Source organism: Ovis aries, chromosome 26 (genome assembly GCF_016772045.2).
Source record: "Ovis aries strain OAR_USU_Benz2616 breed Rambouillet chromosome 26, ARS-UI_Ramb_v3.0, whole genome shotgun sequence".
NCBI lineage: Eukaryota > Metazoa > Chordata > Mammalia > Artiodactyla > Bovidae > Ovis > Ovis aries.
The window spans coordinates 43,931,850-43,959,068 of NC_056079.1; the positions used below are offsets into that span (position 1 = coordinate 43,931,850).

Consider the following 27,219-nt stretch of genomic DNA (forward strand, 5'->3'; position numbering starts at 1 on the left):
ACAAGCTGGAATCAAGATTGCTGGGAGAAATATCAATAGCCTCAGATATGCTGATGACACCAGCCTTATGGCAGAAAGTGAAGAGCAACTAAAATGCCTCTTGATGAAAGTGAAAGAGGAGAGTGAAAAAGTTGGCTTAAAACTCAACATTCAGAAAACAAAGATCATGGCATCTGGTCCCATCACTTCATGAGAAATAGATGGGGAAACAGTGTTAGACTTTATTTTTTTGGGCTTCAGAATCACTGCAGATGGTGACTGCAGCCATGAAATTTAAAGACGCTTACTCCTTGGAAGGAAAATTATGACCAATCTAGGTAGCATATTCAAAAGCAGAGACATTACTTTGCCAACAAATGTCCATTTAGTCAAGGCTATGGTTTTTCCAGTAGTCATGTATGGATGTGAGAATTGGACTGTGAAGAAAACTGAGTGCCAAAGAACTGATGCTTTTGAACTGTGGTATTGGAGAAGACTTTTGAGAGTCCCTTGGACTGCAAGGAGATCCAACCAGTCCATTCTAAAGGAGATCAGCCCTGGGATTTCTTTGGAAGGAATGATGCTAAAGCTGAAACTCCAGTACTTTGGCCACTTCATGTGAAGAGCTGACTCATTGGAAAAGACTCTGATGCTGGGAGGGATTGGGGGCAGGAGGAGAAGGGGACGACAGAGGATGAGATGGCTAGATGGTATTACCGACTCGATGGACATGAGTTTGAATAAACTCCGGGAGTTGGTGATGGACATGGAGGCCTGGTGTGCTGTGATTCCTACGGTTGCAGAGTCAGACATGACCAAGCAACTGAACTGAACTGAACTGAATGCTACAGTGTCCAAGATTGTAGCCACTCATTAGCTACATGTGGTTATTTAAATTTAAGTTAATTCAAATTTAATTCAAATATAAATTTAGGTTCTCACTCACAAGAGTCAACCAAGTGCTCATTTAACAGCAACATGTGACTAGCGGTCACTGTCCTGGGCAGCCCAGAAGCAGTGTCTCCTCACCTCAGAACACTGTACTGGACAGCACTGGTCTAAGGACTTTCCAGAATATTTGTTTTAAAAAGTTCATTAAAGTTTGAGATACTTCCTATTGAAGGCTACTGAGTAGAAACAGAATGAAGTGTATGGCAGGAAAAAAGGATCATTTGGAAAAAATGGAGATAAAACAAAAAAAAGAAATAATGACCAAAAATGACAGTGTTTTTATAATTTCAGTTACTCCTTGCTTGTTGCTAGTACATAGAAATGCAGCTGAGTGTTGGATGTTCATCTTGTATCTTGCAATCTTGTTAAGTCATTTGTCAGTTCTAGTAGCTCTTTAGAGATTTCACTGGATTAACTAAATAGGTGACCAGGTTGTCTGTGAATAGAGAATTTCATTTATTTCTTCCCCTCCAAAGAAAGTTTAAACAAATGTGGAAGACCGGGTTAAGAGGTTTAATGCTTTGAAAAAGAGTCACTGTGGAGATGAACACACAATCAATATCTTAATTTCCCCTTTAAAGGTAAGGAGATCTTTTTTAAAGTCCTCCTCTTTTTGGGACACTGAATTATTAAGTTGCAGACATTCATTTCCTAGTTACAGTTAGTCATCCTCACTCACTTTTGAGCTACTTGGGTAGTCCAGAGAGCATATGCTACTTTCTGGGTCAGCCTGCTCACTTAGCTGCAGAAACAACAAGTTTCTCCTCAAGTCCCAATCTAAACAACTGGCATACGTGGGACGAGGTGTATTCAGGACATCTTCCTAAGAGTCATTTATCTGAACTACAAACAGTCAAAGCAGAGCCTTCAGAACACAGCCATCCTGGTCTCCTGTGAAGTGGGAGGCTGCGCCGTGACCATTCTGCAGGTCCGCATCATAGCTGGATGCAGCTCTGTTTCTCCAAGGACCAGGGAAGAGGAAGTAAGCCGTCTGGTGTCATGTAACCAAACCTGACCCCAAATCATCTAAATTTTATCCCCTGACGTTTGCAAGTCTCTATCAACGTTCTCAAGCAACTTGGGAAAGTAAGTCCTTGTTGGGAGGTGCATTTGGTTTAGATAAGGGTCTTCGTCGCTAAAATAATGGGCTTAATGAAAAGGGAAAAAGCATTTGTAGGATTCTTTGTGATGCATCCTGCAAGCCAGAACCACAGAGAGCATTTCCTATCACTAAATGGAATGTTTTGTGTGAGGAAGAGAAAACTGTCAAGCATACAAACCTGCTTTAAATTAGGTCAGTTTCCAAAGAGTCATATTCATGCAAATGTAAGAGAAAAATATACTTTTGTCCTTGGGGCCTAAATCTGCCAGGTCTTGAGTTCCGGGACTTACTCTGGACATTCTTAAGTTTTACATTTCCTTAAGTGGTTTAGCGTTGGCTTGGCTAAACTTTCCCTGCCTGCCTGCCAAATCTCCCTGTCTATTGCACATTTGATGGCTTCCTTCTGGGGCTGCTAACTTTTGCTGTCTGACAAATGAATTAACAAGAGGACTTCATCAAAGTGGATCCTAGATAATTAATGTACATTTGACATTTCAGTGCGTTTCTGCATTGAAAGACATTTGATTTTAACGTGTACTCTTATTCCCAACTTTACTTGGGATTTTTTTCAGCTCTTGGAATAATAATCATATTTCTTCTCCCAGGCTAAAGCAAATTCCATTTATTTTGCTTAAGTTCTTTCATGATTCTTTGTCTCCTGTGCTGAAGATCTCTTTGATTCTAAACCAGATCATCACTTTAAGGCCCACTGGCTGATTCAATTTAACACATGTTTTTACTTTCTCCTGAGTAGGTTAAGCTGGCCCTCTGCATTGGAAATGGTCTGTAATGCCACTTAACCAGAGTCAACCCTTCCAGGAGGCTGGAGAGCTGAACGCTAAGAGAGAAATCATCTTAGAGGGGTGACTTACTTTCTGAGGAATGGAAGAATGAAACTGAAAACTATTCTTTTGTTGAGGTCTTCTGACGCTGTTCATCACCTCTTTGGAGCAGAAGCCAAGCAAAATGGCCCTAACACAACCACAAATAGAAACATACCCACTCCTTTTACTCACCAATGAACATGTTGTGTTGGCTTCGTGTGTGCAGCAGAGTAATTCAGTTACGCGTACACATGTGCTCACTCTTTCAGATTCTTCTCCCGTATAGGTCATCACAGAGGATTGAGCAGCGCTCTGTGTGCTGTGCACTAGGGCCTTGCTGGTTGTCATTTTAAACAGAGTAGTGTGCTTAAGTCCATCCCAATCCCCTAATTCACCATCCCCCACACAGATGAATTCCTTTGCAAAACAGAGATAGATTGCTTGGGTTCTAATCCCAGCTGTGACTTACCTCTCTGCTTCAGTGTCCTCATCTGTAAAACAGGAATAATAATAGCATATACTTTATAAGATATTGGGATTGAAAAAGAAAATATAAAGAAAGCTCTTAGAACATTAGTTCATCATTATGAAACTTATTTTGGTAGTAGTTTATTATGATAAGTTGGAAATCTATCCCTGGTAGCCTAAAGTAATTGATGCACACCTTTTCTATGTTTCTAGGTTCAAAGAAGCTGGGAGGAAGCAGACGCCTGTTAGTACTGGGTCTGGGAAACCTAGAGAACTAAATTCTATTTGCAACTGATATCTCCTTAGTTAAAGGCAAGAAGGTGAGTCGTGTGTTAGTATAAATGCAAACTCAGGAGTGCATGCAAATCTATTCTTATTCCTTAGGATACTAGCTAAGCAGCCAAATTAAGAGCCCAGATAAAAGTGGTTTAAAATGATAGATTCGTTTCTCTCTCTTGTCACATAAGTCATCCAGGTCTGATATGGTCATGCTCCTCAGCTCTCACTATCACAAGGATATTCTAGCTGTAAAAAGAAGAGAAAAGGACAAAGGAAGACATAGCCTTTTTATTTAAGGCATCAACTGAAAGTCAAACTCACGATTTCTATTTATATCCTCTTGGAAGAAAAGTTATGACCAACCTAGATAGCATATTCAAAAGCAGAGACATTACTTTGCCGACTAAGGTCCGTCTAGTCAAGGCTATGGTTTTTCCTGTGGTCGTGTATGGATGTGAGAGTTGGGCTGTGAAGAAGGCTGAGCGCCGAAGAATTGATGCTTTTGAACTGTGGTGTTGGAGAAGACTCTTGAGAGTCCCTTGGACTGCAAGGAGATCCAACCAGTCCATTCTGAAGGAGATCAGCCCTGGGATTTCTTTTGAAGGAATGATGCTGTAGCTGAAACTCCAGTACTTTGGCCACCTCATGCGAAGAGTTGACTCACTGGAAAAGACTCTGATGCTGGGAGGGATTGGGGGCAGGAGGAGAAGGGGACGACAGAGGATGAGATGACTGGATGGCATCACGGACTCAATGGACGTGAGTCTGGGTGAACTCCGGGAGATGGTGATGGACAGGGAGGCCTGGTGTGCTGCGATTCATGGGGTCGCAAAGAGTCGGACACGACTGAGCAACTGAGCTGAACTGAACTGAACTCTTGGTCAGAACCTCCACGGCTCGACTTGTCTGAGCAGGGGCCTGGGAATATCTTTAGGTGGGAGACCATGCTACACCCACACCCCATTTAAGGGGAGAGGCTCTGTCACTAAAGGTAGAGAGTGCGAGGATGGAAGAAGGAGAACTATGGATGGAGAACTAGAACCAGCTTTCGCAAGCTTCTTCGGGAATGCAATCACTAGCTCCTACCCAAAGGAGTCAGAGTCCCACTGAGTTGTTCCCTTTGATCTGAGGTTTAAGATCTTTGGGTTTGTGAGGTGTTTTCTGTTCTTAGTGTGTCCTTTCATTGCTCCACTCCCTAAAAGCTAGAATATAAGGCGTTTGCTTCAGTCTTAATCCCTACTATGCCCAATTTAGAACGATGGAGAATGAAGCAAGCAGAGAACATCTGTAATAAAAACATTTCCTTGCGGGAGGTGTGGAATGGGGAACAACGGCAGTTGCTCTTCAGAACAGTTATATCTTCTGGGCAAGGGCTCTGACCATCCTTGGTCCTGGCCCGCAGGTGAGTTCCTGGTCCACAGCACATTTAGTAGTTGCTAGTTTGTTTGGAGACCATTCTCTTCAACAGTTTGGGGTGTTTGCTCTTGGGAGTTTTTTCCTTCCACGTTGTACTCCATGACCACCTCTGAAATGGGCACTGGGGAGAGTTTTCTTCTTGCAGCCACAGCAGTCCTCAGGTTGCTTCATATGTCAAACAACAGTGGGCTCTGAAGGTCGGGGTGGTACTTTCTTAAAGAGCAAAGTGCATTCAACAACCTAGTCTGCTTGGCTTTGATCAGTTCTGTGTGCCAGAAACTCGGTGAAAAATATAATGTGTGTGTATGTATATATATATATATATACATATATATATATATATATATATTTTTTTGTACTTGATAATTTTGCTCCTTTATTTCCTAGCCTCAGTGGTTTGCACAGCTACACAGTTTTCAGTGTAATGGGGGCCAGTGGAATGCTATTGAAATAATAGATGATGTCTTTGGATTCCCACGAAGCACAGCCTCAGACAAGCAGCCTTGTGACAATGATTCATTAGTGAGTGTGATAGAGGAGAACCAACAAAGGAGTCGGAAGGGTGACCAGGAGGTGAAGGATGGCAGGCAAGGTCAGGGAGGGCCCTTCGCTTCCACTGTCCAGAGGAGCTCCGGGGATGGCAGAGTGATGGAAATCACGCCTTGAAATTCATCCTAATCAGGTACTAAGGGAGTTAGACCATTTATACTTCTGCACCCGCTGGTCATTATTCTGGGGGCTGCCCCAGGTTAATTAAAGGGACTCCTGGCTCTCTCCCAGTTTGAGCCAAAGTAGTTCCAGCAGCAGCAGGGCGGCCTGCCAAAAATGAGACGCTGGCTCCAGGGAGAGGAAGCAGTACTCAAATGTAAAGCAATCACAGTGAATATTGGCACAGTGAATATATCCCAGTCTCCTTAGGATATGGAGGCAGAATCCTTAATCGGAGAATTAATTCAGCGAGCTGACTCACAGCCTCACATGCTTCTTGCACAGGTTCTGTGCAGGGGTCTCTTGTAAGCGTCAACAGTGTGCTGCGATGAGATCCTGAAAAGCTGGCAGAAGCTGGCAAAGGGCGAGAGTTCTTACCAAAGTCAGGTGTCCTAGATGAGAGGGATTAAAAAAAGACTGATAGAGATAATCCTGCAAAAATATTTACTGCAGTATTGTTTACAGCAGCATCAAATTGGTAATAACCACGGGCTTCATTTCATTAGATAGAACGTCTCACCATATTATGCAAACATTAAGTTTTTTTCAGAGAGCTACTTTAAATTTACAAAATGCATATTTATGTTTATATAGTCCCTCAGATATAAAAATATAATACAGATAAGTCTCTTACATGCCCCATTGTCTATCAGCTGAAATCCCAAGTATCCAAGCCACAAAACATCACAGATATACTTGTTTATCTTCCGGAGTTTTTAAAATGCCCATTCAATCATACAAACATAGATGTTTCTTTTTCTTTTTTTATACACAATATGTGGCAGGCCATCTTCATCATTTTACACTATGTTTTTATCACTTAATGATGTCTTTATGTTCTTTCCATATAAATACAGGGGAGGATTCCTGATTTTTTATTAATTTGCAGATCATAATTCCATTGTGTATTTAACCAGACTCCAATTCATAAACCTTTGGGTTATTTTTATCTTTTGCTGTTACATCAAGTACTGCATAAATCAACGTGAACATTCATTACATACATAATTTTGCACCTGTGTAAATACATCTGTAGAATAATTCTCTAAAAATATGATTGTTCAGTTGAAGAGAATAAGCTTTTGAAATGTCAGTAGGTATTGCCAAATTGCCATCTACAAAGGAGTGCATGAATTTTCTATCCCACCAGCAGTATATGGGAGTTTGCTTTTCCCCATAGCTTATACTAAAGTGCATTGTGAAACTTTTGGATTTCTCTCAATTCTGTACATGAAAATGGCATTTCAGGATGTGGATGATCTATTTCTATGTGACAACCCCCGGCCCCAAGCTTCCCTGGTGGCTCAGACGGTGAAGAATCCACCTGCAATGCAGGAGACCTGGGTTCAGTCCCTGGGTCGGGAAGATCCACTGGAGAATGGCCACCCACTCCAGTACTTTTGCCTGGAGAATCCCATGGACAGAGGAACCTGGTGGGCTACAGTCCATGGGGTCACAAAGAGTTGGACATAATTGAGTGACTAAGATTTTCACTGCCCCCCAAAAAGCACTGATTGCCAGGAGAAATATCAATAACCTCAGATATGCAGATGACACCACCCTTATGGCAGAAAGTGAAGAGGAGCTAAAAAGCCTCTTGATGAAAGTGAAAGAGGAGAGTGAAAAAGTTGGCTTAAAGCTCAACATTCAGAAAACAAAGATCATGGCATCTGGTCCCATCACTTCATGGGAAATAGATGGGGAAACAGTAGAAACAGTGTCAGACTTTATTTTTTGGGGCTCCAAAATCACTACAGATGGTGACTGCAGCCATGAAATTAAAAGACGCTTACTCCTTGGAAGAAAAGTTATGACCAACCTAGATAGTATATTCAAAAGCAGAGACATTACTTTGCTGACTAAGGTCCATCTAGTCAAGGCTATGATTTTTCCAGTGGTCACGTATGGATGTGAGAGTTGGACTGTGAAGAAGGCTGAGCACCCGAAGAATTGATGCTTTTGAACTGTGGTGTTTGAGAAGACTCTTGAGGGTCCCTTGGACTGCAAGGAGATCCAACCAGTCCATTCTGAAGATCAGTCCTGGGATTTCTTTGGAAGGAATGATGCTAAAGCTGAAACTCCAGTACTTTGGCCACCTCATGCAAAGCGTTGACTCATTGGAAAAGACTCTGATGCTGGGAGGGATTAGGGGCAGGAGAAGAAGGGGATGACTGAGGATGAGATGGCTGGATGGCATCATGGACTCGATGGACGTGAGTCTGAGTGAACTCCGGGAGATGGTGATGGACGGGGAGGCCTGGCGTGCTGTGATTCATGGGGTCACAAAGAGTTGGACATGACTGAGTGACTGAAATGAACTGAACTGAACTGAACTGAAATAGCCATGCGTCAGCATGGTGCATCACTCTGGGAGGTGGCTGGGCAGCTCTGGTTTTTACTAGGCTTACTCTTGTAACTACATTCAGCAGGAGGTTTCCTGGGACTGGGTCTGCTGGATCTCCTTGCAAAATGGATTGTGTCTCTCCATGTCATCTATAATTTCCAAAAAAGCCACACTGAATATTTTTACAGGGTGGCAGGAACCTTCCAGGAGGTGATCCCAAACACACGTCACATTTTCTGATGTCCTAATGGAGAGGTGATTCCCAGGACTCAGGCCAAAGTCCCAGTGCAGGGAACCTCCCTACCATCTGGAGGCATGATTCACTGAAGGGGCAGTTGCGGTGAGTCTACCAAATTTAATGTGGATAGTTTACATTTCTCTTATTGTCCATGAATTTGAGGAAACTGAACATCTTTTTACATGTTTAGCAGCATTTTTTTTTCCTTTTCTACTAAATGTCTAATGTATCTTTAGCCAGCTTTATTTCTCCATCGCTTTATTGGATTTTTTCTTCTAAAGTTTTAGGAATTTTCCATATAATAGGGAGACTGTTCACTTTTCTATGGTGTGAGGTAGATATCTTTCTACAAAAGCACAGTGGCTTTAAACAGTGGCCTATGGTGGCACTGCACGGGTGGGTCTTCTGCATTTTGTGTAGGCATTACTACTTTTTAAGATATTTTTGAGGAATTCTGTGCGATGCTACATCAGAACCCTTTTTTAAAAATTACCAATTGCTGCATTAATTGGATTTTTCCAAACTAATCTTTATAGATTTTTCTGTGGTATTTAGTTTTTCTTTGATCCACTCTAGTATTTTTCTGGTTAACAGTCTTTATGTTAACACGGTACAGTAAGTCCCCAAGATACGAATGAGTTCTCTTCTGAGAGCGTGTTCATTCTTAAGTCCAATTTGTCCATAAGCTCAACAAACTTAGCCCAGACGCTCAACTAGCGCAGTCAGGAATATATGGTGCCTTTACCATCGCCTTCTGAGCACCCTTGGTCTGAAATGAAGATGCTGCACTGCTGTACTCTGCACGGTACTGTGAAGTGCACAAAAGCACAACCGCTTGTAGAAAGTGCGTGCACGGCACCGTGGATCCAGATGCGTGAACCGGCTTGTGTGACTGGACGTGAGAACACGCACTAGCAGCTTTGAAAGTCTGCAACTTGAAGGTTCCTAGGTAGGGGACTTTCTGTTAGTCTTTTCCGCATTTTCATGAGGCATCTTTCTGCTGTGCCAATTAATTACTAGCTGTTAAGTTAGGTGGATTTCCATGTAGTGGTTTTTGCTGGACTTTCCTGAGTGTGGGGACACAGCAGAGAGCACGCCAGAATAGCCATCCTGATGACGTCACTGATGCAGGTGGTTTCCTGCATTTATGACTTTTATGTGGGACTCACTGAATCCCTTTGGCAAATGGAAAACAACCATGTGTATTTCAAAGCAATCTTTCTCCAAAATGAAATATTAATTGTGATACTTTCCACGATCTATTGCTGTTGGCCCTTTCACCACCGCTGGGCCTTCTCTCTTCACCTATTCCTGTATAACTGACGATCTTCTCAGCTGTCATTTTCAACCTTCATACACATCATCTATGCTCCTAGTTTAACTGAAATGAAGCTTATGGGGATTTTTCTCTCATTCCCTTTTTTACGTGTATTAAGTTTTGATATGACGTTTATGGCTACAAATGAAATATACAGTAGAAGCTTTATTCTTATGGAAAATAATTTTGGGAAAATCTTATGGTATAAGTAAGGAGCAACTTCCACTATATAACCATAAGCGATTTGAATTAGGTTGTACCTGAACGGCCCAGTGGTTTTCCCTACTTTCTTCAGTTTAAGTCTGAGTTTTGCAATAAGGAGTTCAGGATCTGAGTCGGCTCCCAGTCTTGTTTGCTGACTGTATAGAGCTTCTCCATCTTCTGCTGCAAAGAATCTAATCACTCTGATTTTGGCATTGACCATCTGGTGATGTCTATGCGTACAGTCATCTCTTGTGTTATGGAGGAGGGTGTTTGCTCTGACCAGTGCTTCTTGGCCAAAATTCTGTTAGCCTTTGCCCTGCTTCATTCTGTACTCCAAGGCCAAACTTCCCTGTTACTTCAGGTATCTCTTACTTCCTACTTTTGCATTCTAGCCCCCTATGATGAAAAGAACTTTCTTTTTTTTTTTTTTTTTTTGGTGTTAGTTCTAGAAGGTCTTGTAGATTTTCACAGAACTGTTCAACTTCAGCTTCTTTGGCATCAGCAGTTGGGGCACAGACTTGAATTACTGTGATATTGAATGGTTTGCCTTGGAAATGAACTGAGATCATTCTGTCTTTGAGATTGTACCTAACTGCTAAGTACATTTAGTACTTAACATATTAGTAATATACTAACTGCATTTCAGACTCTTTCACTGACTATGAGGATTACTCCATTTATTCTCAGGGATTCTTGCCCGTAGTAGCGGATAAAATGGATGAATTAAATTCACCCACTCCCATTCATTTTAGTTCACTGAGGATTAGCTGTGACAAAAATAAACAGCATATTAAAAGCAGAGATATCACTTTGTTGACCAAGGCCTGTATGGTCAAAGCTATGGTTTTTCCAGTAGTCCTCTGTGGATGTGAGAGTTGGACCACAAATAAGACTGAGCACCAAAGAGCTGATGGTTTCAAACTGTGGAGCTGGAGAAGACTCTTGATAGTCCCCTGGACTGTGAGGAGAGCAAACCAGTCAATTCTAAGGGAAATCAGTCCTGAATATTCACTGGAAGGACTGATGCTGAAGCTGAAGCACTAATACTTTGGCCACCTGATGTGAATAACTGACTGCTTGGAAAAGACCCTGATGCTGGGAAAGACTGAAGGAAGGAGGAGTAGGGGACAACAGAGAATGAGATGGTTGGATGGCATCGCCGACTCGATGGACATGGGTTTGAGCAAGCTCAGGGAGATAGTGACTGTCAGGGAAGCCTGGCGTGCTGCAGTCCATGGGGTCATAAAAGTAAGACACAATTGAACAACTGAGCAACAACAACAAAAGGAACAACCATCTTTCTGCAAAATTAAATAAGGAAAAGTCCCAAAGGCAGTTCTGAAAGAGTATGAATTTTAAAAGTCTGGAAAGAAAAGGGTTTTGGAATTCAACAGGCTTGGGTTCATAAGGACCCTCATCTAATTGCTAAGTGATTTTTAACAGATGCAAATTACTACAAAATTCTCAGATTCAATTTCCTCACTTGTAGTATTATACTACTAATGTTTCTTCCATGTGTTCTTAGGAGGATTGAGCACAATATATTTTAAGTGACACAGCCATAGTTGTCTTTTCTGCTGCTCCTGCTGAGTCACGTCAGTCATGTCCGACTCTGTGCGACCCCATAGACGGAAGCCCACCAGATTCCCCCGTCCCTGGGATTCTCCAGGCAAGAACACTGGAGTGGGCTGCCATTTCCTTCTCCAGTGCATGAAAGTGAAACGTGAAAGGGAAGTCGCTCAGTCGTGCCCGGCTCTTCGCGCTGCCGTGGACTGCAGCCAGCCAGGCTCCTCCGTCCATGGGATTTTCCAGACAGAAGTACCGGAGTGGGGTGCTATTGCCTTCTCTGAGTTGTCTTTTCTATCACATATTAAAAACAATTATTTGATATAGGCAGAGTAATAGAACAATGGCTGGGTATAAATAGCTTTAAAATCACTAAATATGTTGAAAAATTGACATACTGTAGAAGTTTTTAAATTTTGTAGAATAAATGGCTTTTATCTAAACAGTTGTAAAATGCTTATTAATGTTGAAAGGTGTTGAGCTTTACCTCCCACTTAAAGGTAAAATATGTCATAGTACTGATGGCTCATTTTATGTGTCATCTTGGCTAGACTAGGTGAACAGCTAATTGGTCCCACATCCATCAAGATGCTGCTATGGAGGTAATTTTAGATGTGATTGACACTGTATTTTCTTTCCCCTTCCCCCAGTTTAATTGAGAGATAAATTGACATGTATCAGTATGAGCTTAAGTGGTGCAGTGTGATGCACTGTCAACTGGCGATCACAAAGGGTTTCAGTAACACCCATAATCTCATAGAGAGACAACGAAGAAAAGAAAGCACATTTTCCTTGTGATGACAACACTTGGATTCTACTCCTTTAGTAACTTTCAGAATCTCATACAGCAATGCCGACTGTACTCACCAGATTGTATGTTACATCTCTAGTACTTCTTATCTCCTAACTAGGACTTTCTAACTTTTGACCAGGTTTTTCCAATCTTCCCACCTCCTTCCTCCTATCTCTGAGCACCGTAGATCTGACCTCTTTTTCTTTAAGCTTTGTGCTCTTTAAATTTGTTTTTTTGAGTCCACATAAGTGAGATCATAAAGTACTTGTCTTTCTCTGTCTGACTTTTTTCACATAGCATCATGCCCTCAAGATCCATCTTTAGTTCAGTCAGTTCAGTTGTTCTGAATCTGTGACCTCACGGGCTACAGCATGCCAGGCCTCCTTGTCCATCACCAACTCCCAAAGCCTACTCAAACTCATTTCCATCGAGTCATGATGCCATCCAACCATCTCATCCTCTGTTGTCCCCTTCTCGTCCTGCCTTCAATCTTTCCCAGCATCAGGGTCTTTTCCACTGAGTTAGTTCTTTGCATCAGGTGGCCAAAGTATTAGAGTTTCAGCTTCAGATCAGTCCTTCCAATGAATATTCAGGACTGATTTCCTTTAGGATGGACTGGTTGGATCTCCTTGCCGTCCCAGGGACTCTCAAGAGTCTTCTTTAACACCACAGTTCAAAAGCATCAATTCTTTGGCACTCAGCTTTCTTTATAGCCCAATTCTCACATCTATACATGACTACTGAAAAAATCATAGCCTTGACTAGTCAGACCTTTGCTGGCAAAGTAATGTCTCTGCTTTTTAATATGCTGTCTAAGTTGGTCATAACTTTTCTTCCAAGGAGTAAGCGTCTTTTAATTTCATGGCAGCAGTCATCATCTGCTGTGATTTTGGAGGCCAAGAAAATGAAGCCTGTCACTGTTTCCATTGTTTCCTCATCTATTTGCCATGAAGTGATGGGACTGGATGTCACGATCTTAGTTTTACGAATGTTGGGCTTTAAGTCAACTTTTTCACTCTCCTCTTGCACTTTCATCAAGAGGCTCTTTAGCTCTTCCTCACTTGTGCTTAAGATCGCCAGTAGTAAGATCCATCCATGTTGACACGAATAGTGCAGCTTCCTCACTTGTATTTCACGGTGGAGTAGTATTCCATTGCGTGTGTCTACCCAGCTACCTTATTCATTCACCTATTAATAGAAACGTCTGTGGTTGCCCTGTCTTAGTTATAAAGATGCTGCTGCTGTGGGCACTAGGTGGCAGATATCTTTTCAAGTCGGTATCTTCCTTTCCTTTGTGTATGTTCCCAGAAGTGGAATTGCTGGATCTCATGGCAGTTCTATTTTAAATTTTTTTGAGGAATCTCTGTACCATTTTCTGCAGTGGCTGCACCGATTTACATCCCCATGTGCTCTGCAAATGAGGAGAACATGGGCTTTCTATGAGCAGGGCTGCTGGATGGGTGAGCAGCTCCCCGTGTGCTTGGGTTAGGTTCCCTGTGTGTGTAGGCTGAAGGCTGCATTTAGCAACAGATGAAGATATGAATTAGCTTCCCATTTCAGGCACCCAGGAGACGCAGCTCTTAACCTAGTAAAACCGTCTGTTGTCTGAACTCCAGCTGGCCTGCACCACAAGCACCCTGCCCAAGCAGGGCTGGTGGCCCTGCTCTGCAGATGCTCAGCTCTGCCTGCCCATATCTTGGCTGGAGCATTGTCATCTTACCCAGGGTCCTGGTCAGAGGGGGCCAGGAGACACTCTCCAAAGCAGGTGGTGCTGTTTCTCAGCTACCCCACCTGGATGCAATGAGGAAAGCACACTCCAGGCTGCACCCAGTGGCATTCATCCTAGTTTAGGACTGCGTCTTGAGTGCGTTCTCCTGACTTGGCCATCTACCCTCATCCCAGTTCACCACCAGGAGCTCTCTGCCCCATGGGGTCAGCAAAGCAGAGAGCTGTGATTATAATCAGTGATGGAAGGCCAGTGCAAAGGCGGGTGTCAAGAGCAGCCACACCAGGGGGGTGGACACTCACATGTGAGGAAATCGGTGCCCCTTTGGCAGCAGCTAGAGTCTTCTGGCTCTTCCTGCTTCAAGTGTTGGCAGCCGACATCTCTCCAGTTCTGGTGGAAAGCGTAGGAGCCCCAGGATTCTCAGACCTTCCGTGGAGGTGACTGCTCTTGCTAGGTACAGGTATTAAAGGTGAAAGAGGTAAGAGAGCCAGTTAGGAGAGTAGGGCCAACAAGATATATTTGGTTGTTCCTTCCTGACAATAAGAATGAAATAATGCCACGTGCAGCCGCATGGACGGACCAAGATTGTCAAACTGAGTGAAGTAAGTCAAACAGAGAAAGAGAAATATGGTGGGGAATCTAAACGGTAAACAGACTCTCAGATCTAGACAATGAATTTATGGTTACTGGGTGGGGGGGAAAGGTGAGGGAAGGGGTGGAGAGGGAGTTTAGGACAGACATGTACGCGCTGCTGTATTTAGGATGGATTACCACCCAGGGCCTACTGCAGGGCACAGGGAGCTCGGCTCAGTATTATGGAAAAACCCAATTGGGAAAGAAATTTGAAAAAGAATAGATAGAGGTGTATGGATAACTGAATTACTTTCCATACACTGAAAATAACACAATGTTCTTAACTATACTCCAATATGAAATTTTAAAAGTTAAAAAAAATCAGCAAGGAAATCTTTAGGAGAGAATAAGTCAGTGGTGCTGTTGACACCATAGTTTAGAGCAAGAATTAATCTCATATCAGCGTCTACAGAGTTTGAAGTCACAGGAGAAGACTGGAGACAGGAAAATGAGTTTCTAAAACTGGAAAGAAAAAAAACAACACTGAGAAGTCACTAAGTCAAAAAGAGATAGCATCCAATGTCACCTGGGCTCGAAATACCTGTCATCAAGAGACTTTGGTTTTCTGCAGTTAACCCCCAACACTAGACAATTTGGATAAGCTATCTAATTTCTTTCTTTTTTTATTTTTTAACTTCCTTATACTTGTCCTTTTAAAACGTTTTCACTGCTATCACTCTAATTCAGAAATGAGACTCATTTTGCAGGAGATGTCTGATTTTCCTAGTTTATCTCGACCGATGATTCTCAAAGTGGGTTCCCCCAAACGCAGGATCAGCAGCTCTTGAGAGCAATCGGAAATGCAGTGTTTCCAGCTCTGCTGGAGATACTCTGAATCAGAATGCTAGGGATGGGAGCCAGCAAGCCATGTTTTAGCAAGCATGGTGATGTCAATGCATGCTTGAGCTGAAAACCACTGAACTGGTTAATTGGGCCCCCCTGGTGGCTCAGTTGGTAAAGAATCCACCTGCGATGCAGGAGACCTGGGTTCGATCCCTGGGATGGGAAGATTCCATGGAGAAGGGAATGGTCACCCACTCCAGTATTCTTGCCTGGAGAATCCCATGTGCACAGAAGCCTGGTGGTCTACAGGCCATGGGGTCACAAAGAGTTGGACACAACTGAGTTACTAACACTTCACTTCAATAACCCCCTCAATTACAGAGACGCAACATATTGCATGCATTTTTATCACTCATTCAAAGTGTTATAGTGACCTCTTCAGTGCAGTATTTTTCCAAATGGTGATTCAGAAATTCAAACAATTTCTATCCTGCCGCTGCTACCATCTCAACACAAGCCCTCCAGGATCACAAAGACAAAGGGAGAGAGAGCTGGTAAGGTAGTCTATTAGCTTTTAAATATTTTATTTATTTTTTACTGAAGTATAGTTGATTTACAATGTTGTGTTAATTTCTGCTATATGGCAAAGGGACTCAGTTACACACACACATACCTAACTTTTGCATGTTCTTTTCCTTTAAAGTTTATCCCAGAAATGTGGACACTGTGCCCTGTGCTGTAGAGGAGGGCCTTGTTGGTTGTTTGTCCTGTATGTAATGGTTTGAAACTACTAACCACCTGCTAACCCCAAACTCCTGATCCGTCCGTCTCCCTCTCCCTGCCCCTTGGAGGGGTTCTGTTCTGTGTGACATTTGTGATCACAGCTCATCTGTCAGAATTATCATGCAGCCTCTCACACTCAGGGAAGACAGAGAAGGACAAGGGCCCTAAGGGAGTTTGACCCACTCCAAACCACGTTAGAGCCAGCATTTTCCTCGATCAGGCTAGTCAACGGGAAGACAAGAGAATTGTTCTTCCAACCTAAGTTTTCTCTCTGATTTTCCCTCCTTCAGAACGATCAGTTTCCATTGTGTAAGATTCGGTGGACAGATGTGAATCATGGCCATGGCATTAAGTGATTTTCACAATCTAGTGCCTTCCTACTTTCCCGATCACTGCCCTTAAACACAAATTTGCAGCGTTAGCTTTGATTGCTGCTCACTAATGTCTTCCTTTCATGTCCCCATAATCGCCGCCTGTGGAAAGTGCCCCTTCTCACTTCATAGGCCTTCCTTGTTATACTTCCTCCCTAGCCACATATTTCTTGTCTTGCAAGACAGCGGTCAGCAGCTCTGGGCACGCATGTCACTATTAGAGTCCTGTATTAGGAACGACTCTCTGGTGCCCAGGATCCTCGTCTACACTGTTCCACTCTGCTCCAGTGGTCGTTGCCAAGGGAACCAGAGGTAGACATGTCTCTGTCCGAGCCACTCAGACTCTGTAGCACACGTGCAACCATGTATTGTGAAAAGCACGCAAAGGTGTCTAATGGTGGTGCGCTTGGTTTCTATTCCATCCATCACTCTCTTATAACCAGGAGGTTTCTTAATAATGTGGCAAGAGATGGGGTGGGGAGCAGGGTCGGTGTGCAAGCTCAGATGCTGAGAGGGCTGTGGGGAGCAGGGTCGGTGTGCAAGCTCAGAGGCTGAGAGGGCTGTGGGGAGCAGGGTCGGTGAGCAAGGTCAGAGGTTGAGAGGGCTGTGGGGAGCAGGGTCGGTGTGCAAGGTCAGAGGTTGAGAGGGCTGCATCCAGAACTGGCTCTGGTTCTACATCATTCAGGTACTTTGTATTTTGTCTGGAAAAATTAAAGAGTTTTGTGGACTTTAGTTTTATTTCTGTATAAAGTAGTTAGTTTAATCCTAGAGTTCATGGATCATTGACACTACCTTGAATAATCCTTTGAATAGCGATTATTAAGGAACCTTTATTTAACCAAATAGGTATATCTGTAAGGCTTCTCAGATGGTGCTAGTAGTAAAGAACCCACCTGCCAATGCAGGATACATTAGAGACACGAGTTCAATCCCTGAATCGGGGAGATCCCCTGGAGGAGGGCATGGCAATCCACTCTAGTATTCTTGCCTGGAGAATCCCAAGGACAGAGGAGCCTGGTGGGCTACAGTCCATGGGGTCACAAAGACTTAGACAGGACTGAAATGACTCAGCATGCATGTGTGTGTGTGTATATATATATATATGCATAAAATTATATTGTTTTACTGTAATATAGTGCCTGTAATAAGAAGTACTATAGAGTTCATTTCTTTGTAAGCCCATCAATTTCACGAAGCAAAGGTGTATTTTGATCCTAGCATCCCCTCCTGTTAGAGACATTGAAAACTTCCCAGAACATTATCTGCTAGTTCCCAACTTAGGAGAGGGAAAACCACTTTACCTCTGTGTATTTAGCAAGACCAAGCAGTTTCAAAACCAGCTCTCTTCGCTCCCACCATAGAAACAAGCCTTTAATGAAGGTCTCCAGTTCACAGCTTCTGCCTGTTAGTCCATTATTTGCAGCCTAAGTGTTAGAGGAGAGACTAATCCAGTAGGTCTTTTAATGAGTTTCCAGAATTATCAGAGAGAGAGATAATTCTCTGAGGTTAAATAACTGAAACAGTGATTGACCTTGGTCTTCTTCTTCAATTCAGGTATAATTAACTCCTCAGCTGCTTACATGTTGGTTGCACTATGGAGATTCACATATTCTGACCTTGGTCCAGACTTTATCTCTTTTGCATTAATTGCCTAGGAATGTTGCCCACAAAGGGAACACCATCACCTCAAGTGAGGTTGATTAGTATATACGTACATTGCAAACTTTCCCAAAATAGATTGGAATAAATTCAAGGTTGTATACAGGAAGGAAATTACCTTTGCTATCTATAGAGTTGATCATACATTTTTCATTAACTTTTTGAATGCATGATTTAATTGTTTGAAACACTCTACCAACTTTTCATTTATACTTTATCTATAGCTACAATTTTTGAGTTTTCTGGCATTCCTTTTTAAGTAGCTTGATTATGGACCTGTGTACTAAAAAGTAGACATAAGCTATAGAAGTATTTTTCATTGAAAACAAGATAATCATTTTTATATAATTTCCACAAATACAGCACTCAATTAAAACAGCTGGACATTAACAAACTGTTGAAGAAAGATATGTTGAAATAAACTTGCTTATGTTTATGTCTGAATTATGCTTTTGAAAAGAAAAATAACATATGTGCAATCCCTGTACAGAAAATTTAAAACAAGACTTCCCTGGTGTCGAGTGGTTAAGACTCCACACTCCCAGTGCAGGGGCCACAGTTTCAATTTCTGGTCTGGGAAGATTCCACGTGCTGCACGGCCAAGAAAAAATAAAAGAAAAAGAGAAAACTGAAAGGTGTAAGAGTGACGGTGGAGAGAATGAGATTATTAAAAAAGGTTTAAGAGTGTCGACGGAAAGAATGAAATTATTTAAAAAAAAATTTTAAACATAGTGATAAAAGCAAAGATATCCAAACTCATCTGAATGTCTTCTCACCAATAAGGGTAATTGGTTTAAAATCATTTTCCCTAGTATTTCATCACAAGAGTATGCTTTTTATAAATGGCAATAAGGCCGTGTGTTAAAGTTTACCGCTTTATTATTGCTAATCTAAAAATTTGATATTCTTGACTTATGTGTCTTCATATTCATAATTTTAACTTCTATATTATATCTCAATAGATGTTGGTAACATACTTAATTAGTTAATTAATTATTCCCCCATAATTAAGCTTTTTTTCCACTGTTACACTAAAATCAAGTTTTTATGTATTGATAGTTTTCTATACTTTTGCATTATTTGCTTAGAAGAGAGTCCAGCATGTTTACTATGGGAATAGCAGTTATAAATAATTTTGTAACACTTGCTATATATTGTCAAATTGCTCAAGATAAAAAGTTATATATCACTATAAGAAAAATGCCATTCCAATTTTCAATTGCTACCATAATTCCTTTATCACATACATATTAATATGAACAATATTATCATTGTTATCTTTATCTTTAACACATAAAAATGTCAAATTGTTTTGATTTGTTCCCTTTATCATTAGATTTTCCATTTTTTAATACAACGCTATTAGTACTTACTCTTTAACACTTATCTATTCAGGCTCTTAACTTCCGCTGTTTAAGAGTCTAAAGATTTTCTTTTTTTTTTTTTTCTTTTTTTATTTTTTAAATTTTAAAATCTTTAATTCTTACATGCATTCCCAAACATGAACCCCCCTCCCACCTCCCTCCCCATAACATCTTTAAACTTTTAAGGAGTCAAATGTATGTCTATGTATGTTTAAAATTTATATATCATTTTTATGAACAGTCATTCCCCTTTTCCTTTATGTTCCTGTTCCTTACACTGTATCTTTTTCAATGATTAAATTGCTTCTATGGACTTATTTTTTTTTAATATTTGAAATTCCATCTGTATTAAGTAATGAGACTTCTCCAGAAAAACAGAATCTAGATGTGGAGAGAGAGAAAGTGGGGTGGGTTTTAAGGATTTGGCTCTTGTGGGTAAATCTGAAATTCTCAGTACATTAGGCAGGTTGGAAATTTTCGCAATAGTTGATATTGAAAGGGTGCAGAAAATATCACCCAAAATATGCTTCGCTGGTACAGTAATTATTTTGAGCTGGTTGTTTTTAAGAAGCCAGCTCAGGAAAGGCTCTGAAAACCAGGCAGAAGTGACACTTTTGTAAGGGACAAGAACACTTATAAGGGAAATCGTCTTTAAGGACATCTCCCTCTCTAAACCAGGAAGAGAAGGATGACAGATCTCTAGGAACGTATCAATAGAGGAGGTACGGAATTAAACCTCCCCAGCAGCCATATCCTTACGCACTGCACTTTGCCTGATGAACTCTCACACCGGCACCCGGCCTCCCCTACCCGCCACCACCACCTCTCTTTAGCTGAAGACGGTGTTTAACGTGGTGGCCTGGAGCATTTGGGAGAGTTACTGGGTTTACTAGCTGTCTCCCATGTGTAAAAAATATACACGTGTTATTAAACCTTTGCTTGTTTCCCTCCTATAACTCTATCTGCCGGTTATTACAAGGGTTCTCTGTAACAATAGAAACTAGAACCGTAGAAGGAAAATTATTATTCCTTCTCTACAGCTTGGCGGCCCATGACGTGACTTGCTAAGACGACATATTCCCTGCAGACCGCATCCTGGGAAACATGGGCGCTGGCAAAGGGAAACCTTTTTACCAGGCAGTACTCCTGGCTCTCACGCTGCAGTGCTCAGTTGGGAGAGGAAGGTAAGAATTGAACCTTGCCTTTTCCTTTCCAAATGCAGGTTGGAACGAGAAAATATCAGCGGCAGCGCTGCTCTGGTTTTCCACTGATCCTTTTTCCTTCCAAAGCTGGTCTTTACTTTTTCCCCTTGGCTTTTGTGTTGTTCATCGCAAGGATGAGACCCACAAGCCAGCTGTATTTTCCTCTCCTCTTATTCTTGTCTTGAGAGCTTGGCTTCATGACCCTGACGATATTTTCTGGTTGCTGCCCGTCAGAAGATGCCTGCTGTTGGCGTGCATCTGGCAGTCAGCCACGCCGGCTGTGGATCTGGGAGGTAGTGTTCTCTTTGTCCCAGCATGCCAGCTCTCAGGAGAGTTTGTTATGAGGGGTTTCGGTCCATAGGCGGTCTTTCTCGTCTTGTCAGTGCTGTGAAAGTCCCATTCCAGAAGTACCCACCTGGTGCCTCAGATCAGTGTTACCGTAATGGGAGGTGCCTCGTGTTCCGGTGGGAAACCGGAATCACTGTTTTCTCATGTCTTCATGGGAAACTGAGGGCGCTGTTTCCATGACGCCACTCACACTGTCCCGTCAGAGAAGGTTTTGCCCTTACAGGCTAAGGTCGTGAGTGAGCGTTCTGGATCTAGTGTGGGCAGCATCTTTGGGGATACCTCCTATAGCCATGGTTATAGCCATAAAAAGGCTTTGTGGTTTGAGTCACTACTTCAATTAATATAAGATCCTACTCATCAATGGCCAGATGATGGCTCTTTTGAATTGAAAATACTTCTATATTAAAAAACAATACAGAATACTCATCCTGAACAATTGCCTTATTGGTACCAATGGAAAGATTAAATAGAAAAGGAGACTCAAAGGAGCATGGCAGCTGGCCTTAGGGACTTTCCTAACAGGATGAAACCGGAAAGCGTTTCTTGCCTCCACTGTGGTCTCTATCCGCAGAGGGGAGCTAGATCAATGGCCACTCACAGTTGACACGGACCCCACGTACAGAGATCCTGCTTGCTTCTAAGGAATGTTCTTCCCGCCCATGACTGCCCTCTAACAAGCCAAACAGACCCTGGAATTTTCCCTCAAAGGAAAAAAATGACTGTAATTTCCTCCAGGCCGTCCTGCAAATGATCAGAGAATGGGTCACCTTAGAACCAAGGGTCAGGTCTGACTGAAGAAATAGTAGAGACCTTTCCCCCAAAGTTGGATTGACCTGAGTTTGAATTGCACAGTCAAAAGGAGAAGAGCATTTAAAGGCCTCTGTTGAATGCTTTACACAGACACTATAAAGCCATAAATCATTAAACCCTAAAGCTCTAGAACAGGAAGCTTTTGATTTCCACTTCAGTTGAAAGGCTTCTCCCTGATGCCGGGAGCCAGTGTGAGGAATCCCGCCCGTGACAAGGTCATGAGGAAGGAAGCTGACATACGCAAGGCATGCTCAGACCTCAGGGGCCCCTCTGGAAATTCCTAAGCATGTACCCCAACAAAAATCTGCCGGCTTTTGTGCTCTGCTTTTCCACTCTTCTGACATTTTCTGGAAAAAGTCAATTCAGGGCTTTAGTCTTCTGCATTTGAAAGAGTGTTTCAATCCAAAAAAACCCTCTGATGGCTTTCTAGCCTGCCTGCAGGACTCATACAGCTGCGCATGTGATTGTTTGAGGCCTCCTGACCGCAGGAGACACAGGAAGCTTAAAACATCCTAGGAATGTAGGAGCTTCCGAGGAGTCAAAATCTTTAGAATAGGACTGATTAAAAGTTTCATTTGTTGAGTCAATACTTGCTGCCAAATTTTCATATCCTTTATTTGTAGATATAGTTGGTATATAGAAAAACAAGTAGTAGACCTTGTATCAGCAACATTAGATCTTTGAGTTAAGTACCTTCTTTGTTATAACCCACTGCACCTTTGTTCTATAGAGATGTAACTTTAGTGCTTTAAGGAAATGCAGATTAAAGAAAAGCACTTCAGGGGAAACAAAATTAACATTCATTAAGGAAGAGAGCCAAAAAGTGTTAACAAGCCTCTTGGCCAGAAGATAATGTAAATCACCTGAGACCTTTTGTATACAAAATGATATACGGAAAGAATCTGGGTTGCGAACGCTACATAATTTTGTGTTACCCATTGATCTCCATATTTTATCAAAAGTATAAAAGGCCTTCTGAACAATAAAGGATGGGGCCAGTTTCTCGGACCAGTTTCTCGAACTAGTCTCTCGGCCTGGTTTCTTGGGACTCTGGCTCCCCCGTGTCTTTCTCTCTCTTTCTTCTTCTCTCCCTTTCCTTCTCTCTGCTCTTTACTTTAACTTCAGGCTGAATCTCCACCTGGGGCGCGGAGGCTCGCCAGGTCTACTTACTTGCCCGGGCTGTTAAGACCCGTGCGAAAGGGAGCTTAAGGCGAGGCACCCTTAGATATTCAAGCGGGCGCCGGTGGCCCAACGTAGATGGTGCAAATTCCTTGTTTGGAATTTTATTGGCCTTCCGTGTAAACCAAGCTATTCAGCCCTCTTCCTCCACTTAATCTTCTTACTACACTACAGTTTCTTAATCTAATCTTATATTAATAAATAAACAAGTCTTTCCACGCCAACGCCGTCCACCCTTCAAATTCCCTGGATCCACCGGGGCTGGACCCCGGCACCCTGATATAAAGAAGCAAACTGAAGATAACGTAGTTGGATGGACAAGTCAGCCCCATGACATCATTAAGGCTGCAAGCCAATTACTAGAGGAATTAAAGGCAACTATATTTCCTTACAGATCTTTACAAAATCAGAAATGTGGCTGGAGAAGTAAAGCCGGACTCTCCTTTTGCCAACCCCAAACCCTGGACTCTTCCTCTCAATGCTCCGACAAGTTTCAGGACATTGGAGACAGAATGATCGCACACTTAAGAAAGGGAAGGAAGCACTTAAATAGCAATTATTCTAGGCATCTGATTATTTGCAAATGTACCCTGAAAACTCCTGGGAGAAAGTTTGGATACTATTTTTGTGCCTTTGTTATATAGATTTTTCTATGCCATCTTCTTTGAGATCTAAGAGCCACTTCTTTCAAATGTAAACTTCAAGGAAACGATTTTCATGAGAAAAACAAAAGAGCTTTTGGGGAACTGGGCTAATGAAAACCCTAGTGTCTCTTTAACAATCATTAAGAAAAAACTTTGGCCATCTGTAAGGGTAAAAGGCCAGAAACACAATTTGAATCTGTTATGTATAACATAAACTAGTGAGTTTTGTATTAAAGTTCAAGGCTTTAGCATAGTCAACAAAGCAGAAATAGATGTTTTTCTGGAATTCTCTTGTTTTTTTCCTATGATTCAGCGGATGTTGACAATTTGACCTCTGATTCCTCTGCCTTTTCTAAATCCAGCTTTTACATCTGAAAGTTCTTTGCTCTAGTGCCACTGAAACTCAACTTGATGGATTTTGAGTATTGCCTTACTAGCATGAGAAATGAGCACAATTGTGCAGTGGTTTGAATATTTTGTTCGCATTGCTCTTCTTTGGGATTGGAATGAAAACTGACTTTTTCCAGTCCCGTGGTCACTGCAGAGTGGATCACAAGAAACTGATTTTAAAGAGATGGGAATACCAGACCACTTTACCTGCCTCCAGAGAAACCTGTCTGTGGGTCAAGAAGCAGAGTTAGAACCTTACATGGAACAACTGACTGCTTCAAATTTGGGAAAGGAATAAGACAAGGCTGTACATTACATACCTGTAATTATTTATTTTATACCTGGAAGTTTGTACCTCTTAATTCCCTTTATCTATTTTGCCTATAGGTTAGTAATTCTAATTAATATGTATAATTCAAACTGCTAGAAACAATAAGTGAAACAGCTCTGAATACAAAGAAAGTAGAATACGTTTTAGAGCAGGAAAACCTATGAGATATGGAAATGTGTTTTTGTTAAGTGAAATGGAAGTAATTTTGTCCTACAGTAAAAGAAGCTGTTTCTGAGCGGGAAAGGGGTAATAAAGGACAGTCAGTGTATTGGGGGCTGGGGAGAAAGAGAGAGGGAGAGAATCTCTCCCATGTGACCACGCTGGCCAACACTGCACTTACGCAAAACCAGGGCTTAATTTTTTATACCTGCTGAAATAACAGAGGTTTGTTGGACTATTGCTCTACTCTTGAAAAGGAATTATAAAAACTTCATATTTAGCTTTGAAGTAATCTGTATAGAAAGCAAAATATTTCTGTTTTATCAAAATAATTTCCTGCACTTTATCAGACTTGACTATTCAAGAAAACTGAGTCTTAATATTAACAGCTAAATTTTGCTCAGAACTATTAATCTTTTGTGTTTCCCTTTGAAAACTTACTATCATTAAATATTATTTTAAAATGATGTGTGATCCTTTTTAGTCAATGCCTAAAACTGTTGCTATTTTTGATAAACCTGCAAAATCAAATTTTAAATGAATTCTGGTTAACATTGAATTAATTTGGGGATTTTCCACAGGGTCCCTAAAACATCTCAAAAGATTTGTTCTCTCTTCTTATTAAAAAAGAATACAGGTATATTAACTAATTAGGCTTATTTGCTGTGTTAAATTATACAGAAATCATTGTCAAAGAAGAAGTAATACTAAGCCTTCTTTAAGTTGTATTTTTATTGGTATATATTATGTATTCCAAAAATTGTTAGATGGAATACATAAAATTCATATATGTCCTGGTAAAAAGTTATCAGTCATAATTCTACTTATTATCTTGAAATGTGTGTCATAGGCATAAGCAAATTTCTTTGTCAACTGCACTGTAATAAACTCTAACCAGATTTTAACCACGGGCATTTTTAAGTATTTTTGTCAGTCATAGATATGTTTTTTTTTTTTTAATTCAGATGCTTTTGTGAAAGTATTTCATCTTCAGAGAGATTCATAGAAAGGACTCGAACAAGTACTCTAGATACAGTTTCTGAAAATCTTTAAATCATAAAATTGAGCTGCGTAAGAAATTTATAAGACTTCTATGAAAAAACTGGATTCATCAAATTGGCAACAAAAGATAAAAATCAACAAGAATTAATTTCATGGGATTAATTCTTGGGATTGATAAACTGATAAGGGTGACTATAATGCACATGAGTTTTAATTGAAACTATTGCTGGTTCTTTAACATTGTGTTTTTCCAGATTTAAGAAAACTTTCTCTTAAGCTATAACTTACAGCAATCTCGTAAATTTTATCTTTGTGAACTAAGATAAAACATTTAATTTTTATTCCTGCCTGATTCCTCCAGAATTTGAAGACTTCTAGTGACTATTTACATAAGTTATTTATATAAATCCAATAAGAATTTGCCCTCTTGTAACAGGACACAGTTGGAAATGTTGGTTATATTTCCGAGGCTTTGACTGGAATGTGGTATTTGAGAATGATAGACTTAGATAAAACCAGGCAGCTTTAAGGGACTCAGGTTGTACAGAGCCAATAAAGCCTCTTGGGAAAACGTCCTGATAGCTTGCTCACAGGGTTCATTTTAGCTTTACCAGTTGACTAAAAAGCTCACTTCCTGGCAGCCCAGGAATTTTGAGATGTTTTGTGAAACTAAATAAGAGAGGAATTTACCCAAATCTTTGAATATTATAGGCAAAATCAGATGGCGAGCCTTGCCTCGTCTTGGCTTCCTAGCCTTTAGCACTTAAATGTTCAGTCTGAGATTCCTTATTCAAAGTTTCAGCAAGGCTCATTTAAAAGAGTCTATATGATTGATATATTCTATATGGACTTACTAGATGGTACTAGTGGTAAAGAACCCACCTGCAATGCGTGTTCTATCCCCAGGTTGGGAAGATCCCCTGGAGAAGGAAATGCAACCCACTCCAGTTACTCTTGCCTGGAGAATTCCATGGACAGAGGAGGCTGGCGGGCTACAGTGCATGGGGTCGCAAAAAGTCAGACACAGCATGACTGAAGCCACTCAGCACATATGGTCAATAGTTATTCTTGCTGCACTTATGTAAATAACCAGGTCAAGTTTATTGAAACTAGACATAATTTGCAGACAAGTTAGTCTTACCATGATTACGTTTGGCAGAAATGTGGGTGATTTTAGAGAGAGAGGAAAGCAGTGTGTTTGCTCCCTGACCGGTGTTAGATTCCCGTGCTGTTCCCATCTCTGGAGCTTTGTCCTCTGCCCGTAAACTGGCCTGGATCCTGAGTTCCCGTGTCCTTAACCATGCTACGGATCTTCAAACTAGCACTCCCTATTTTCTCCCACTTTTTGGACTTGGAGTCACTAAGAACAAAAACTGTCCTTTTCCCTGAAGCCTTGAAAATTGAAGAATGACTCAACATAAATTTCAGAGATGTTAGCTCATTTTCAGAAAATCTCATGCCGCCGCTATGTGAGCCACTTAGAAAGTTTGCCTGAGTGCATGATAACACCATCAGAAGCGTTAAAGGATGCTCTGATGCCGACATCCGGAAATCTTCTGAACCAGCAGTTCCCAAGACTCAGATTAGGCATATAGCCTTTCCTGACAGTTAACCTTTCTCTGACTTGTATTTCCATGGAAAGGCC

The 27,219-nt window shown here is 41.4% G+C and overlaps 1 long non-coding RNA gene across 1 annotated transcript in view; it reads right to left on the reverse strand.

Moving 5' to 3' along the window:
- Positions 1-27,219, reverse strand: part of LOC105605292 (uncharacterized) — a 95,634-nt gene that overhangs the window by 14,547 nt on the left and 53,868 nt on the right. The window contains exons 5-6 of the long non-coding RNA XR_003587113.3: positions 14,219-18,736; positions 3,326-6,119 (exon numbers count right to left, since the gene is read on the reverse strand). This is a non-coding gene — a long non-coding RNA (uncharacterized LOC105605292). The remainder of the gene's footprint in view (positions 1-3,325; positions 6,120-14,218; positions 18,737-27,219) is intronic.